Genomic DNA, 15,565 nt, shown 5'->3' with positions numbered 1-15,565 from the left:
CGAGTCCCAACCCTAATCTCAAGGCATAATGCCCACCCCTACTATGTTCTGTTCATTCATAGGGCATCCACTAAATGCTAAAGGCATATTTGTTTTACAAAGTGAGCAAACACAGTGCATTTTAATAACATCCACAGTAGTGGTAGTAGTATAAGCACAACCTGTTGCACTTATACACCAGGAAGGTTTAATTCCAGATTAAGGAGATGATAACAGATCATTTATTTCAATCTCTGAACTGAAGTTGGAATTTTGAGTAAAATACTACCAGCCCTACATTGTAATATTATTAAGGGCGTCACTGATGAGTTCACACTCAGGACACTGAGCAAGTTGAAAAGGATAAGGCCTAAATAATGAGGCACTGGCAACTTTGGTGTTTTATGTTCAACACAGTGCTGTTAATTTATAAGCAAGTGAATGAAGTTCTGTATAATCTGTTTATGTGCGTATGACCTCATTCCAGGTGTTTGCAACCGAGCATCCTAAACAATGTGTAAAACAACTGTTGTTGATCTCGAAAGCTCAAAGCTGGCTGTGTCAGACGACCTGCGCTACATGTTGCTCTGCTGTGTCTTTGTAGTAATCAAATCTGAATGTTTCACAGAATGAAGATTAAGCCGCTTACTTCCTGCTCAGTTCCACGAAGTCGCTGTCTTTTCAAACGCTGGGTCTGAGTTGATGTGGCTGATGAAGGCCAGATGTGGATTGCCACAGCGCACACATTTTCTTTCTTCGGAGTAATTGAGAGTTACAGTGTTGCTTTACAAACAGACGAGCGGATATGTGGTCCTCAGTGAAATACCATTCATGTCACTGGTAGTTCACACTGTATTAAGCAACACCTTGGTCGAGTTTCTGACGGGAAGTGTTAGTTTAATACCACTTGCATTTTTTTGTGCCAATTCTGGTTTTTATTTCATTCCCCTGTCACACAGGGTCATTTCAGAGGCATGAATATTTTCGTTGCATCCATGTTTAGAGCCGTTTGGCTCCCTTTTTGGCAACAGTTTAGATTTAAACTTTTTCAAGCTGTTGCATCCAAATGTCACTACAAAACAAATTTTTGAACCAGAAAAATTTATTCAAGACATGTGCATGTTATATTCACGTCTATTTCAGTCTTACCATAAGGGCAGAGGTTTCAATAAGAGAGAGATCACTTCCTTTTCGCCAGACATCCCCCATCATCTCCCCTCTGGAGCTACCGTAAACATGAGCCATAACGGTCTTCCTGTCATCTACTGTTCACACACTGAATAGCTTATCCCCCACAATAACACGGCATTTCAGGCCTGCATCCCATTATAAGAACAGATCTGGATGCTCAAATTACATTGATTATAAGATAAAGTAATAATGTACAGTATATCCCCTGCTGACCTTCAGCCAACAGCACAGTGAGTAGAATAAGAAAGGCTCATAAAACCCAATAAAATGCGAGCACATACTTTCCCATGGTCAAGGACCGTCTATGTGCTGCTGCCAATTTAAAATTTCAAAACCATTTTGTGCTTACATAAGTTGCTACGACACCAAAAACAAATAATAAAATGGCCTTCTTTTTATGTGCATTCCCTCAAGCAACCTGCGTGGTTAAACACAGCATTTGAAAATTGTCTGTAAGTTCAAGGGACGTCAACAGTATATTGTTAACTGGTTAACCAAGGCAATGTATTTGACTGTTTGCGGCTGTTGGTCTAAGTTAATTTAGCTGTCCTTTCATTTACTACAACCAGGTCGCATGGGAGCTAGCTAGTGGTACTGCTCATTTGGCGGTTACCATCAGTATGCCGTCCCGAGCCAGCGAAACTGCTGTGGAAATGTGCCCACCCTCTAGTCTCCCCCCAGGTAGCCATGGTGAATAGGCAGCTCAATTTTGAGCAGTACCGCCCTTAGCATTGTTAGCATCTTAGCTCTTTTAGTGAAGTTAGCTGCTAAGTGTTAGCAGTGTCAGCACAGCTAGTGGTGCTAACATAGTTAACAATGCTAAGGGGTTTTGGGCTCAAAATGGAGCCGCTTACTCACCGGGGTTGACGTGGAGGAGACCAGAGGGTGGCTAACATGTTTACCAGCGGTAATTGCTGAATGAGTGGCGCCGCTAGCTCCCAGCCAACCTGGCCAGGTAGTGTGCAGTGCAGAGTGGCCAAGGCTAATGTTAGCACTACGTTAGTGCCCATATCTGTCAGCAAAGCCAACAGAAAATAAAGGCAAGACATTCACATCACAAAACATTAAATTGTCACAACTTCTACATGGATAGCACTGACTCATGGAGTGCTGGACTAAATGAAATGGCCTCTCGTATTTTATATCATTTTGCTTTTCTTTTTCTTTTTTTTTTCCCCTGAAAAAATTGTTAGTTGGGATGCCCACTAGGTCACCTGGTAGAGTGGGCATATTGAATTTCCCCTTGGGATGAATAAAGTTATTATTATTCTTATCTGCAAAGGCTATGTCCTTGCCACAGTGGTTGCAGATTCGATTCAAACTCTGGCCCTTTGCTACATGTCATCGTCCCTCTTCCACCCCATTTCACACTAGACTTACCTATCTAATTAAGGCAAAAATGCCCAAAAAATACTCTTTAAAAATATACCGCTTAGTTACTGCTTAATGGTAAAGCTGATATGCCTTGTAAGTTCATATCTGAACTCTGGAAACATTGATCAAATGCTATCTGTCCTCCCAAACAACCTCTTGTAACATATGTTTCCTCCTCTGTAATGTTTATTCCCGGCCATGTTTCCTCCTCTGTTATGTTTATTCCCGGCCATGTTTCCTCCTCTGTTATGTTAATTCCCAGCCATGCCTAAAGATGTCCAAAATCCGTGATAAACAGCAGAAGACGTCTGGTCTGGCCTGAGTGACTAAATGGGCTCCTGCAAATGAGTTTTACAGGAGATCAGTGGGAGAGCCAGGTTTCAAATCCCCAAAGCAATGAAGTGCCAAAGCAGGAAGAAGCCACTGATGTAACTCGTCTCTCGTGGATGTCTGGTCATCCAGATTCCCCACAGACTAGTCTAACTGTAACTGTTCATAGATGACTAATCAAGTCTAAAGCATTACGTAGCATTGGACTGCTCCCACTCGCTGAAAAAAATGATCACAGAACCAGAGGGCAGCTTTTCAAAACATGGCCATGACATCTCTTAAAAATACCAGCCATGCCATGAAGAGTTCAGAGCAATAATCAAAGCCAGAGTCTAATCCTCGTGTAATATGGTAAGCAGATTTTGCCTCCATATGTTTTTATTAGGATCCAGATGTGCGAGGCTGGTTGTGACACACTGAAGCCTTTATTCTGATTTTTTTTTAAACTCAACTATTATCTAATTTATGAGGAAAGGGTGGAAGAAAAACTTGTTGTGTGGGTGAGATGAGAGAGAAAGGACACACTGATTCATAAAAACACTGCCACAGCCACATATGTACTTTTTCCACACCTGGATTAGTTTATGCCGTCTCACATCTCAGCTCAAATCTCCTCTTGAAACATTAGCACCATTCACTCACACACATTCTCAGCGCTCAAAACACCAATACTCTGTGTAACTCTATCCTGTGTAAGAGCTGGTGACGACAATTTCGTCAGTTTAACAAAAAAAAAAAAAAAAAAAGCTGAACAATTTCACCAATCTAACATCTGGGGGAATACAAACACCTGCAAGGAGAAACGTGAATGAATGAATTCTCAGTTTTGCATCTCTGCTTAGGACGACAGAAGAAACACACACATTCTCTACTCCAGCATCAAAGTTCATTAGTTCACCAGTACTGACAATATGAGCCAAATGAGTACATTTGTAATGAAAACCCTTGGAAAGGTTCTGATCTGTGTAATTAATTGCTCAAAGAAAGTGATCTCATAAACATCTGTCTCTGTTAAACATCTGCTGTTGCTTTTGACAAGATGAAACCCAAATCAAAATCAGCTAAACACTTGAGATAACAATACTTTTGGGAAACCATAAGGACACAGAACAGATTCTGCTTTGGGGGCATTTTTTAATGTGTTATATAATCAGAATATGGCTCCTCTGAAAGTAAATAACCCGATAACAGCCACTTGTGGAGCTTTCAGAGCTGGATATTAAAGTAAACACTAGAAATGTTTAATTCTGTTTAGAGCAGTTTTAAGTGTGTTAGAATCTGACAAAAAGAGAAAGCATTTAGTTGCATAAACTCTAAAAATATGATTGATGGGGACGGGACGATATTTTAGATCAGGATAAAACACAATAAGTTGATTGCAGTAAATTTCCATTATCTGGATAATCATGAATATTTCCATTCCATATTTCCACAAGTGTCCCAGGAGACCGCTGGGCAACCAACAATAAGAGACTCTGCAAAAACAGGCTGCACACGCACCAACCTCAAAAAACCCAATTCTTAATCATGCACTGGCATATTTTATTTTGAAAGATATGATGCCATGTCAAACAGTTGAAAAGCCTGGCTTTTTAAGATTGTTTTTCACTACGTGTGATGCAATAAAAATATTTGTTTCTTTAAACAAAATGCAATGTAAAGTGATTCCAGTATGCTTTAGTGCCATTTTAAGAGATTTAAGCATTGTTAAATAAATCTCAATTATTTTGGCCAGGATTATTGTGACCTGAAATTTTCACATCACCCCATACCTCGTATTTAGGGATGTTTATGGTTAACCATTAAACGATTAATCGCCAAGAATATTTTCGACCGGTTATGAATCTTGGTCTATCGATTGATCTTGCTTTTCTTCAGTTTACTAGTCTATGCACCAACCAGGCCTGGTGGGAGCTAATGCTAAGATAGTGCTGCTGCTCATTCATCGATGACTGCTTGTAACGCTGTCCCAACCCAACAATGTGCCACCCTCAGGTCTCCCTAGAGGTCACCCCAACAAATAAGCGGCTCAGTTTTAAGCTGCAAACCACTTTTAGTATTGTTAACTATGGTAACACTGTTAGCACCATTAGTAGTGTCAGCAAGGCTAGTTGTGCTAACATAGTTAACTATGCTAAGGTTTTAGCTAAAAAATGAAGCTGCTTGCTGGCTCATCAGTGCCACCATGTTTCTACAGCAACATCCTGTCACTGAGGCGGCATTACTAGCGGTAATCGCTGAATTAGCGGCACTGCTAGCTAACTCCCACCTGACCCAGGTGAGAATTTGCAAATCCTAAGATAGTAGGGTGACCATATTTTGATTTCCAAAAAAGAGGACACTCGGCCAGCCACGACTACTTAAATGATACTCGCAGTTTACTCAAAGATGCCTTATCATTTTAATATATTTAAAATTTATATGTATGGATAGAAAATTCAGTTTTATTACAAAATAATATCTCTCAAAGACAGAAATTCAGATATAGGGGACACATACACACACTAGAGTGTGGCGATCCGAGCCCGACGGTACCCGACGGGTCGGGCCGGGTTTGGTCAAAAATGTAGAGCTACATTTTTGACCAAACCCGGCCTGACCCGTTATAGCTATATAAATTGTATTCGGGCTCGGGTCGGATTCGGTCAGCTTTCAGTGAAAATGTAGTGTAAAACTACATAAAATCCTATTGTCTGTCCTGTTTATTGCTTGGGCACTGTTATTTACGTGACAACACCTGAACATAACACACACAGACACACATTGGCTGTTTGTTTCTACCTCTCTCCTCGCTGGAAGTCTCGGACCTCCAGCCGCCCGCCTCCACCTTGATTAAACGCTGAAAATAAAATAAAAGAGGGAGACAGGTTTTTCCTATTTTATCTTATTTTGTTTTATGTCTCCATCTCCTCTCGCTAGAAGCGTCGGACCTCCCACCTCCCGCTCCCGTCTCAAACACGGAGGTCTCACTCTCCCCTGAGCACGCCCGGCCTGTTAAATAGCCTGTAACCATAACAACTGTGTGACACAAACTCAGTGCTTTGGGCATTAAATAATGTCGGGCTCGGTTCGGGTTCGGCAGAAATATGCGGCCTGTGCCGCACTCTAACACACACACACACACAAACACACGGAAAACCGGACATTATCATCAGTTTATAAAACCCCCCCTGGACGCCCCGGACGGCACATGAAAAGTGGACATGCCCGGGCAAAAGAGGACGTTTGGTCAGCCTATAAGATAGTGAAGGAATGGCCCGCCTTAATCTGCCTCGATTGACTTACCCTGACATTCTTACCCTAACCTAACCCCCTCCTCTTGCCTAAACCTAAATGATCCAACCAGTGAAGGCAACTAGTACTAGCCAATCATAGGGCGCATAAATAAGGGGGGGTCATTCCTTTGCTATCCTAGGATTTGCATTGCAGTGTCCGGGTGGTTCGCAGTGCAGAGCAGCCAAGATTAAAGTTAGCTTTATCAGTGGGGAATGAGGGTGGGTAGTGGGCACCATGTTTCTGCATGTTTACGCGGCTGGTCGGCTGTCTTTCAGCAAAGCCAACATTAAATAAAAGGCAACACATTTATATCACAAAATATGATGTCACCACCTCGAATTGCACTTTAGCACTTTGAAATGCGGTGCTAAAGCTCACTGAGTCAATGAATCCCCAGACTAATGGCTTCTTGTATTTCACATTATTATTTTTTTTCTTTTCTTAAAATTTAATCAATTAGTGATTGGTTAATGGGTGTGCGGTTATCAAAAGCAAAATGTACCAAAACAGACACCCCTACCAGGACTGATACTGTAAATAATTTCACAAATAATACATAGAATTTATCCATTGTGTCAAAGTCTTGTGTTTCAAGCAATGTAAAAGAATTGTGGAGAAAGATGCATCTGTTGATAATATCCCTATAACCAAACGGTTGACATATGACAGAGTGATTTATCAGCCCTTGCTGGTGTCTCACAGACAGGCAGGCACTAGGACCTGCAGTGCTCTGCAGGCAGACAGAGCCTGCAGCCTCTGGGACACTTCTCACTTACTTTCAGAACAATTTTCAAACAAGTGCAAGACTCAGAAAGGACTGTTTGGGATAATTGACAAAGAATTTGTTCTTCCCCTCCCTGGCATCTCGTGGAATTGGACACAAAGTGGAATATATTTCAGCGATCCTCGGGAGTCTTACGTCAGTGGAGAGAAGAGAGAGCTGTTGCAGAGGTAGAGGACTATTTAACCTTCACCTACACTGCATGAATCCACAGTAACTTACGACTGTAAAATGAAAAGCAGTTCAACATGTATTGCATCACATTAAACTAGTTTGCAGACAATGTAAAGGATTATTTTGTTGTAATATTGAACAGTTTTAAATGGGCAGCCTTTAAACTTAATGTAAAACCTCTGTTAAAAGAGAAGGAAAGTGTTGAACAAGGTAAACTTTCACATGCAGCACTTAGATATTTTCTAACTTTCAGTTTCTATATTTTATTGTAGTTACCTGCTGAGGCTTTTATTGATATTGCTATGCTTTAGACAGCTAATAGGGGGGTTAGGGTTGAAGATCAGACCCAACAGTGAGCTGATCATCTCCTCCATCCCCTCAGAAACTGTTGAAGCTTAGCCTCAGGGCTCATCAGGTTACAATAGCACCGATCAGACCTGCACTCGTCTCCTTAGGCTAGGTGATATTCTCAAAGCATTCCTGCACAGTTTTTGTATTTGTATGGTATGTTGGGTTGGAAACAAGGAGCTAGCTGCAGGGTAGTTTTACTCAAATTATGTGTGCCACAGAGTTAAAACAAATTATTGCATTCTTGACATAATAGCAGGTGATTATACTCGAGAGGACTTGCAATGCTGTTTTGTACTTTTTCCATACTGTGTATTTATCGTTATGGAGTGGGAACTCAGACAGACCTTTAAATATATGTATTTTGGACACATTTCATTATATTTTCATGAACTCATTTGCACTCTACTGCATTGAGAGAAATCACTTCTTTTAGACGTTTGCTGAGTTTTCAGCAGTTCCCCAGACAGTCTGCATTGAGCTACATAAAAGTAAATATGTAACAGAGCAACTCAGTTATAAACTGAACCATATGGCTGTTATCAACTGGCAGGAAAAACAAACTGCACGATCAATGGGGAGGCTTCTCTGCACTCAGACAAAAGAGGCAGTAGTCAGTTTACAGCGACAAAGAGAGTGATGAAGTCAGAGTGATGAAATCAGAGGGGGGTGAGCTCACGGTAGGATGGTGGTCTCAGTGGTTGATTAAGGAAAGGAAATACTGAAAGCAGATTTCATTTTTCCCTTAGTATAACTCTGATAGTCACTGTTATACTGGCAAAAAAGATGCATATGGGACTTTAGGAAGTTAATTACCATGTGACTCATTAAGCCAAGTTTTGTTTGACAAAGCCAGAATAAATTGATGCCTTTGATATTAGTCAGCTTTGTCCTAAAGAGCTATGTGTGTGCGACCTTTTAACCTTTGGGTTTTCACATTGGAAATATCTGTCATCTTACCCGTAGTTGGTCAAAAGGGCTTTTTTGTTTTTTACATTGTTCAAATGTTCATTTTTATCAATGACAGCTTCATTTCAAGGCCGGTTTTACTCCCTGCGATGAGGGGCGGAGTTTGTCATCTAGTATTTTGAGGCCACTTTGAACCAGCGGTCACTTGCTCTGTGCGGTTGATGCTCAGCGCTGCCTTCAAAGGGGACTTGTGGTCGTGCTTTTTAGACTGGGAAGCTGAGCGCACAGCATGTGTGCCAGTTGTGGTTAAACTTTCAACGAAAGAAAGTGGAAGCTACATGCCTCCTTGTTTTAATTCTTTTATAATGGTAAATGTTTTTGCGTTTTCCACATTTAAACAAAGAAGAAGGAAAAATGCGTCAAAGCTGATTACCTTCCAGTGGCTGCTTTGTGAAACCTTCTGTCTGTGAATTGCACAATAGTGGCTCATTCCTATGGAATGTACTTCTGAACACAACAGCCACATTTGATTAAATTAAGGGAAATTTTTAGGAAGCCAAGATTTGTGAGGTGGAAAACATGATATCCACGACACTATGTCGAGCACACAAAATTTGGAAATTAGATTTTCATCAAAAATATACTACACATTTCACTACGTGTTTAATTTATGCATCACTCCCAAAGCCACATGCGTCAACACGCATGCTGTTGTGTGTCGTGACTTACGATATGTGTTGCTGATAACTTGAACATACAGTAATGAAATATGTCTGAACCTCCCAAACTAAGGTGCTTATTAAGGTGGTGGGAGTTTGAAAGTTGGTTTCCCATGGCTTATCCTCAGCTGACATGTCCTCCTGAGTCTCCAAATTTGGCCGGCATGATAATTTTCATTTTAGGTGAACGATTTGTTTATAAAGTGTCAAAACATGTCCATCACATGTTCCCAGAGCTGAAGGTGAGGTAGATTGTTTGTCCAACTAACAGTTCAAAACCAAATTATATTTTATTTACAATGATATACAACAGAAAAGTCGCACGTCGTCACAAGCTGAAACCAGAAGATGATAATCTGAAAAAAAATTAATGTAAAGAAATGTAAAGCTACTTAAATCCTTTCACAAGTAAATGCCAATCATATTATTGATTTATCAATTTAATCTTTCATATCTTCTTCCTAATGCAGTTATAACAGAAACCCTCAACTTTACGTGACTAAACTAAAAATATCAGCTTGTCCAAATACTGCAGCCTTATTATCATTAAAAAAAAAATGTCCACTATATATTAACTTCTTAGTGTAGTTTGACAAAATTCTTAATTTCTGGATGTGAGTGTGTCCAGTGGAAATAGTTTTGGGTTGGACCAGCACTGGCAGTCACACACTGACTTTTCTATTTGGCTGCAGTCTAATTGAATATAAGACCACACACTGGAACTCCTTCACTATTTTCAGATCTGTTCACTTTTTAACATTTTCCTTATTTTTTTTTATGAACAAAGTAAGATTATTTTAATGTCAGACCTAATCTAAAGAGTGCTGTGTTGGAAGTAAAAGAAAAAAATGTGGGGTTCAGTTTTCCTTTATTCCGCTATCTGTCTTTTTTCCATCTCTTCTGGTATGCAGAGCAACGATGTACATCAGCACAGCAGCATTCCTCACTGCTGAACAATGTGTTCCACAGGTGGATGAACAGGGTCTGGCACACTCTTAAAGACAGGTTACAGGTGCTGTATGGTCCATCTGAGTAGAACCAGAGTGTAAAGGCCTCTGCGTGCCTGAAAACAAACCTGTGCATGCAGAGAAACATCCGTCTGCACTGGACAAACACCAACACCTTTTTCTTTTATCTTATACTCCTGATTCTTTCCATTCACCTGACAGACAAACATCTGACTGATTGTTTTAAGTTCTGTTTTCTTGTGCTATGTTGGAGATGTACTGAGGTCCAGTCCTCATTTGAACTGAAAGACTAAGCAGTGGAAAATTGACAAAGAAATATCGATCTTGTTCTTGCATTAGAACCACTTTCATCTTCATATTATGCCTGTTATATGCAGTTTTACCAGCTGCTGCAACATCACAACAGCTGATATTGTTTTCACCTTGTGAGACTGTGTGTGTATGTGTCATGACGAAATGAGGTCCATGTGACTTTAATTGTAGCGGGAACTACCACAGAAGCGGTTTGGGGTGTTTCGCCAGGTGTTTATTTCTGTCTGTGGACACATTTTTTCAAACCAACAGCATCACAGCTTTGCAAGATGCAGTCATGTAACTCTATAGGTGTGTAGGTGAGCTCAAAATGAAGGTTGAGTTTGAAAATGGGCATGGGCCAAGCAAGGGGACAGGAATTATGGGGACATAAAATGGTAAAGGAGCAACTGGACCCAACACTTTATGCACCTGTCCCACTTTAGTTTTTAGTCCCATCGCAACATGCTCTCTAATTAATTCTGTTTTCACATTCCTAACGTGGTGGCCATACTCAACAGTGCCACAATAAAAGCTTGAAAACACAGATCTGTGCAAATTAGTGTGTTGAGAGCAGCAAACGATCCTAAAGTAGCAAGCTAAGATGCTGCAGACTACATCAGCATGTAAACAATCACGGTCCTAATTTCCCTGTCATTTTCGGCCGTGTAGTGACCGACTACTGGAATTCAGATTTGCACAAAATGAACTTTTCCTCCTCTTGTTGATGCCAGGATTCAATTGCACACACGTTGCGGAGGACAGCACATTTAGGGTAAAAGTTTAAATATTCATTTAGCTGAACTTTGGCAGCAAAACCTGGTGGAAATTTAGGTTAGCTCCGGCCATGATGGCCCTCGACAATGGAAAGCATGGCCTGGCTCTGCGCGTTGTCAGACTTGAGCCCTGCGATGGTTCCTTCATGTCTCATGTCTCGTTAGAAAAGCCCTGTTTACTGGAGTGTGTAGCAGAGAATATGCGCATCTAACCATGCGCTTGATTTATGAAGCAACTGAGAGCTGACATGAAGGCATGGAAAAGGGAGCAAATCAGAAAACAGTAAGGCTCCTCCCGTCTCATATGTGAAGAATGATTGACAGAATTTTATGTTCTGCCTATTTTCACACAGAAGAATCACTTGGCCAATCCCTGAGTGGAAACACTGCTGGTTAAAGTCTAAACTCTATTGAAAAACTACTGTCTCCTACCATGTTTAGGTGTTTCAATACACAAGATCTATCTTTTGATCGTTTTCCTCCTCTTCTGTCCCCCAAAAGAGCAGCACTATAATTGCCTACAATTACAGAAGCTTGTGTTATTCCTCCCTTCACTGGCATCAAACCCGATTAGCCACCCTTCATATATAATTGCATCACCATCTAACCCTCCATACAGACATGTCCCATCATCTCTTGCAGCCTGAGGCGCAGTTCAAGGAACATGGTACCCACTTACGAAACATGGAGACAAAAACAAGCTACTGTAAAACACTCAATAACAGTTATCCGTCTCAATAACTCAGGACGAGCTCCTCTCTCTGATATCACAGCTGACATTACTATACAGTCCATGATTATAATGGCATATAAAAACAGTGTAAAAGTGAATATCTGCGGGGATAAGTGGCAGCGATGCAACAAGCCTGTGCCTGTGATCGAGCTGTATTGCCTCTCTCCACTGAAGTGGCCCTGCAAGCAGGAGTACCTCATCATCTGAGAGTGAGAGTTACAATGAGGCCACACACACAGTGTGAACTGTGAATCACTCTCCTCATCCAGCACGCCAACTACAACTCAACCCCGTAACCCAACAATCCATCTGTAACTCTTTCAGACACAGCCGACTCCACGTTATCATGAGAGGAGAGACTTGCTTTCAGAACATGAATGACTGATGTTTATTCTTCAACATTTACAATCACGTTTGCATTTAAATGTGTTTCAACCCAAAACTGAAACTGAAGAAGTCTGTTCTCCACTGACTATACACAGTTATATGCTGCTGAATGCAAACTGCTAACACAGATCAATAAGCTTGTCCAAATATCCAAATTTGTACTCTGACGCCACTTTTTCAAGCTTGTAATTTCATCATAGGGATAGACTATATACTAATTGTGTGAAGGAATCTCCTTTTTGATTTGAGCCACTCAAAACAAATAAGGCAGAAGCCCAGACGACCACTAACAGTGACAGGATACAAACAGTCAAATTAGCTTGAAGCAGTAAACGTCAAACACAGCCCCACATATGCATTTCGACATACACACCGCCGCTCCTGTGGCGTGGCTTTATTTACCTTCCATAACAGCAGGGGTGAATTTATTTGGAGAAGGCGTAACCATAATATAGGGATATGGAAAATTGCAGTGAGGAAAACAAAGGCTGCAGAGGTGTCGGAGGGTATGTGAGAAGCTGTTTAATTGGTCATAAAAGGTGCAGATGTAGCGCACGCTCGCTGAACCGAGACTTTAAACAATCAGTTTGGAAAGAGTTTGCCACAAAATGTCAAAGCAAAGATGGAAACAAAAGCCAGAGGAGGAAATGGAGTCCTTTTTTCCAGAAGGTGATAGTTGAGGTCAATTTCACATTGTCTCATACTCGGATTGACTGCACAAAGAATTACAATTGCAAACGTGCACTGTTTCGAGGTGAAGGCAGTATCGACACACTTGAATTTAATGATTTGTTTTGTGATGGTGTATAGATTCTCAAAAATGTTAAATCTGTTTTAATTGTTTACAACTTTTTATCTTCTTAATTTCTTTGCCCTAAAGAATCCTGCGATCATATTCAGTTTTATTTTTTAGGCAAATGTTGATTCATTTGCTCAGACTGCAGTACAAGTAGTGCTATGATGTTGGATGTTTCAGGGACTGTGATTGACACAAATACGTTTTTATGCATGTTGTGGTGTGTTTATATTATGAAAGTTTTCTGAAAATTAAATATAAAAAATAAATAAAAAAATCACAGTAAATCACCATGCTCACAGTATGGCAATATAACACATAGGGTTGGGAAATACTGAAATTCCCCTACTGACGATATTGCTTTAAGAGAAACAATGATATACTAAATTATCATCCAAAACAAAGCTGAAGAGAGCTGCACATTGACATGAGTAGCGATGGACTGGAGATGCACATGTTGCGATACTCAAAAGTGGACACAAAGTGGCCCCAGTGTATAGGCAGTAAGCGCCATTTTGAAAAAGGACATGCTGAGCTCAATAAAACAGATCAATCAACTGGTGAGGTTATTTTTATTCAATAACGAGTTTAAGTGCCCTGCACAGTGTCACGTTTATATTTTGTTGCCTCTGCCAAAACCCCAAGGACTGAGGGTTTATTGCTCACCATGGTCGGAGTGTTGGTCTGGTAGCTCTTTGAAAATACACTCGCTGGCAGATCTGCATGTTCTGTTGGATGGTGAGTTTTAAGATGGGAGCGGAGATTTGTGGAGCTTCCATATTAAGTCCCAACTTGTTTATGGCACAGCTTACAAATCACTTTGTTCACGTTCTGACTCTCTTTTGTTTGGTTTAAAGGCATGAGTTCGGCTAATAGACTCTTTCCTGCTGGAGCTGGGCTACATGGGTAATTACGTACAGCTAGAGATGTATGTTAGCATGTTGTTAGTTTTTTTGGTGATGTTTTTCATAAACTACAACAATGCAGTGAAGCATGGAGAAAGCAAAGGAAAAAAAAGAAAGAGATTAACTATAGAATTGTACAGAATTTATAAAACGTCAAATTCAAACCAGGCATTGCAACTAATATTGTTATCGTGGACACCAGAGCTGGGTAGCATTTAAAAAATGATGACACTAGTACCATAGCAGTATCCTTAAAGTGATACTGATACTGAGTACTTCATTCGATACCCAAAATGTGAATGGAGTGGGGTTTACTAGACACACTTGCGAATGTTTCGGTAGCATCTCGGCACGCTGAACTGCCAACTCAATCAAATACACACCACTCTATGTCACCTCACCACAGACTGTATGGGTTGTTGCTGCTGCTGCGGGAGCGGGAGCGCCGTGCTGGGGACAGTTGAGTCCGCCCGCGCACACACAGTGACAGCGCTAACTATTAGCACCACACAGCTACTTAAACCTGTTGATAAAAGTTGTGAGTTAAGCCCTTTAGGTGATGGTGAGAGTTTGCTGCTCAAGAGAAGGCACCAACAGAAAATCTGTTCCAGTGGGGAGTCTGGACGGTCTGGGATCAGACCCGGCACAAAATGGAGCGAATGCAGGTACTCAGTACGTTTACATGGACAGTTTAATTCCACTTTTAATCGGAATGAAAGGCCATTCCGATTAAAAGTGGTCATGTAAACGGTCATTCCGATTGAAAAATGGTCATTCCGATTGAAAATTAAATCAGATTAAAGGGGGAGGTTTATTCCGTTTGTCATTCCAAATGAAAGAATTTTGTGTGCATGTATACACTCATTCCTCTTTAAGTTCATTCCGGTCTTTCTGCGCATGCTCGTTTCCTTGCCCTTCTGGCGCAACGACGTATATAGCGCGTATAGCAACAGGCTGCATAGCAACGGGCTGAGATAGAGCAGTCGGACTGGTTGCACTCACCGGTTTCCATTCACTACAGCACGGTCTTCTACCTTCCTTCTCCTCCTCAACAGACAAAGCATTAGCAGAACAAGGTTGTTGTCGTACTGCTGCTTCAAGAATATAAGCAAAACAAGCCCGAAAAAGGCACTAAGAATGGCGTCGTCAGGCATCTTGTTATCCGGAGCGAGGACTACAGTGTTTTCTTCCGGTAAACGTAAACACATAACATCCGCCCCGCCCCCTATCCAATCAGAAACCTTCCCTGCCACAAACCTTGCGCAGACCTGAATAAAGGCGATTAAACTGATCTCCCGTGTAATTCCTCATTCAGAATGAATATTTCTCATGTAAACTACCTGGAAAAACTTTAATTCCGAATGATTTCATTCAGATTTATTGCATTCCGAATGAGAAGCCATCATGTAACCGTAGCCACTGTTTGACTGGAGACATTTAGATACTACTTAGTACTTGGTTATTTCGATGGATGCCTTGAAAGGTATTGAGTACCGATACCCAGCCCTAGTAAACATATGAGGAAAATTATGGCCAACCCTAATATCGCCCAAGACTAATGACGCAATTGAATCATGGCCCCTGTATCGTGATGCATATCAGATCTCCAGACTCTAGCCAACACACAC

General features: G+C 41.0%; 1 protein-coding gene across 1 annotated transcript in view; it reads left to right on the top strand.

Annotated features, from left to right (window-relative positions):
* The first annotated feature begins 6,929 nt into the window (after nucleotides 1-6,929).
* Nucleotides 6,930-15,565, top strand: part of ngfb (nerve growth factor b (beta polypeptide)) — a 37,098-nt gene continuing 28,462 nt past the window's right edge. Inside the window, exon 1 of the mRNA XM_050039392.1 lies at nucleotides 6,930-7,101. The gene's annotated coding sequence lies outside the window, so the exon portion shown is untranslated. The remainder of the gene's footprint in view (nucleotides 7,102-15,565) is intronic.

Source organism: Epinephelus moara, chromosome 24, assembly GCF_006386435.1.
Source record: "Epinephelus moara isolate mb chromosome 24, YSFRI_EMoa_1.0, whole genome shotgun sequence".
NCBI classification, from domain to species: Eukaryota; Metazoa; Chordata; class Actinopteri; order Perciformes; family Serranidae; genus Epinephelus; species Epinephelus moara.
The sequence above is the reverse complement of the archived record's forward strand: the minus strand, read 5'-3'. Positions and strand labels throughout refer to the sequence as shown.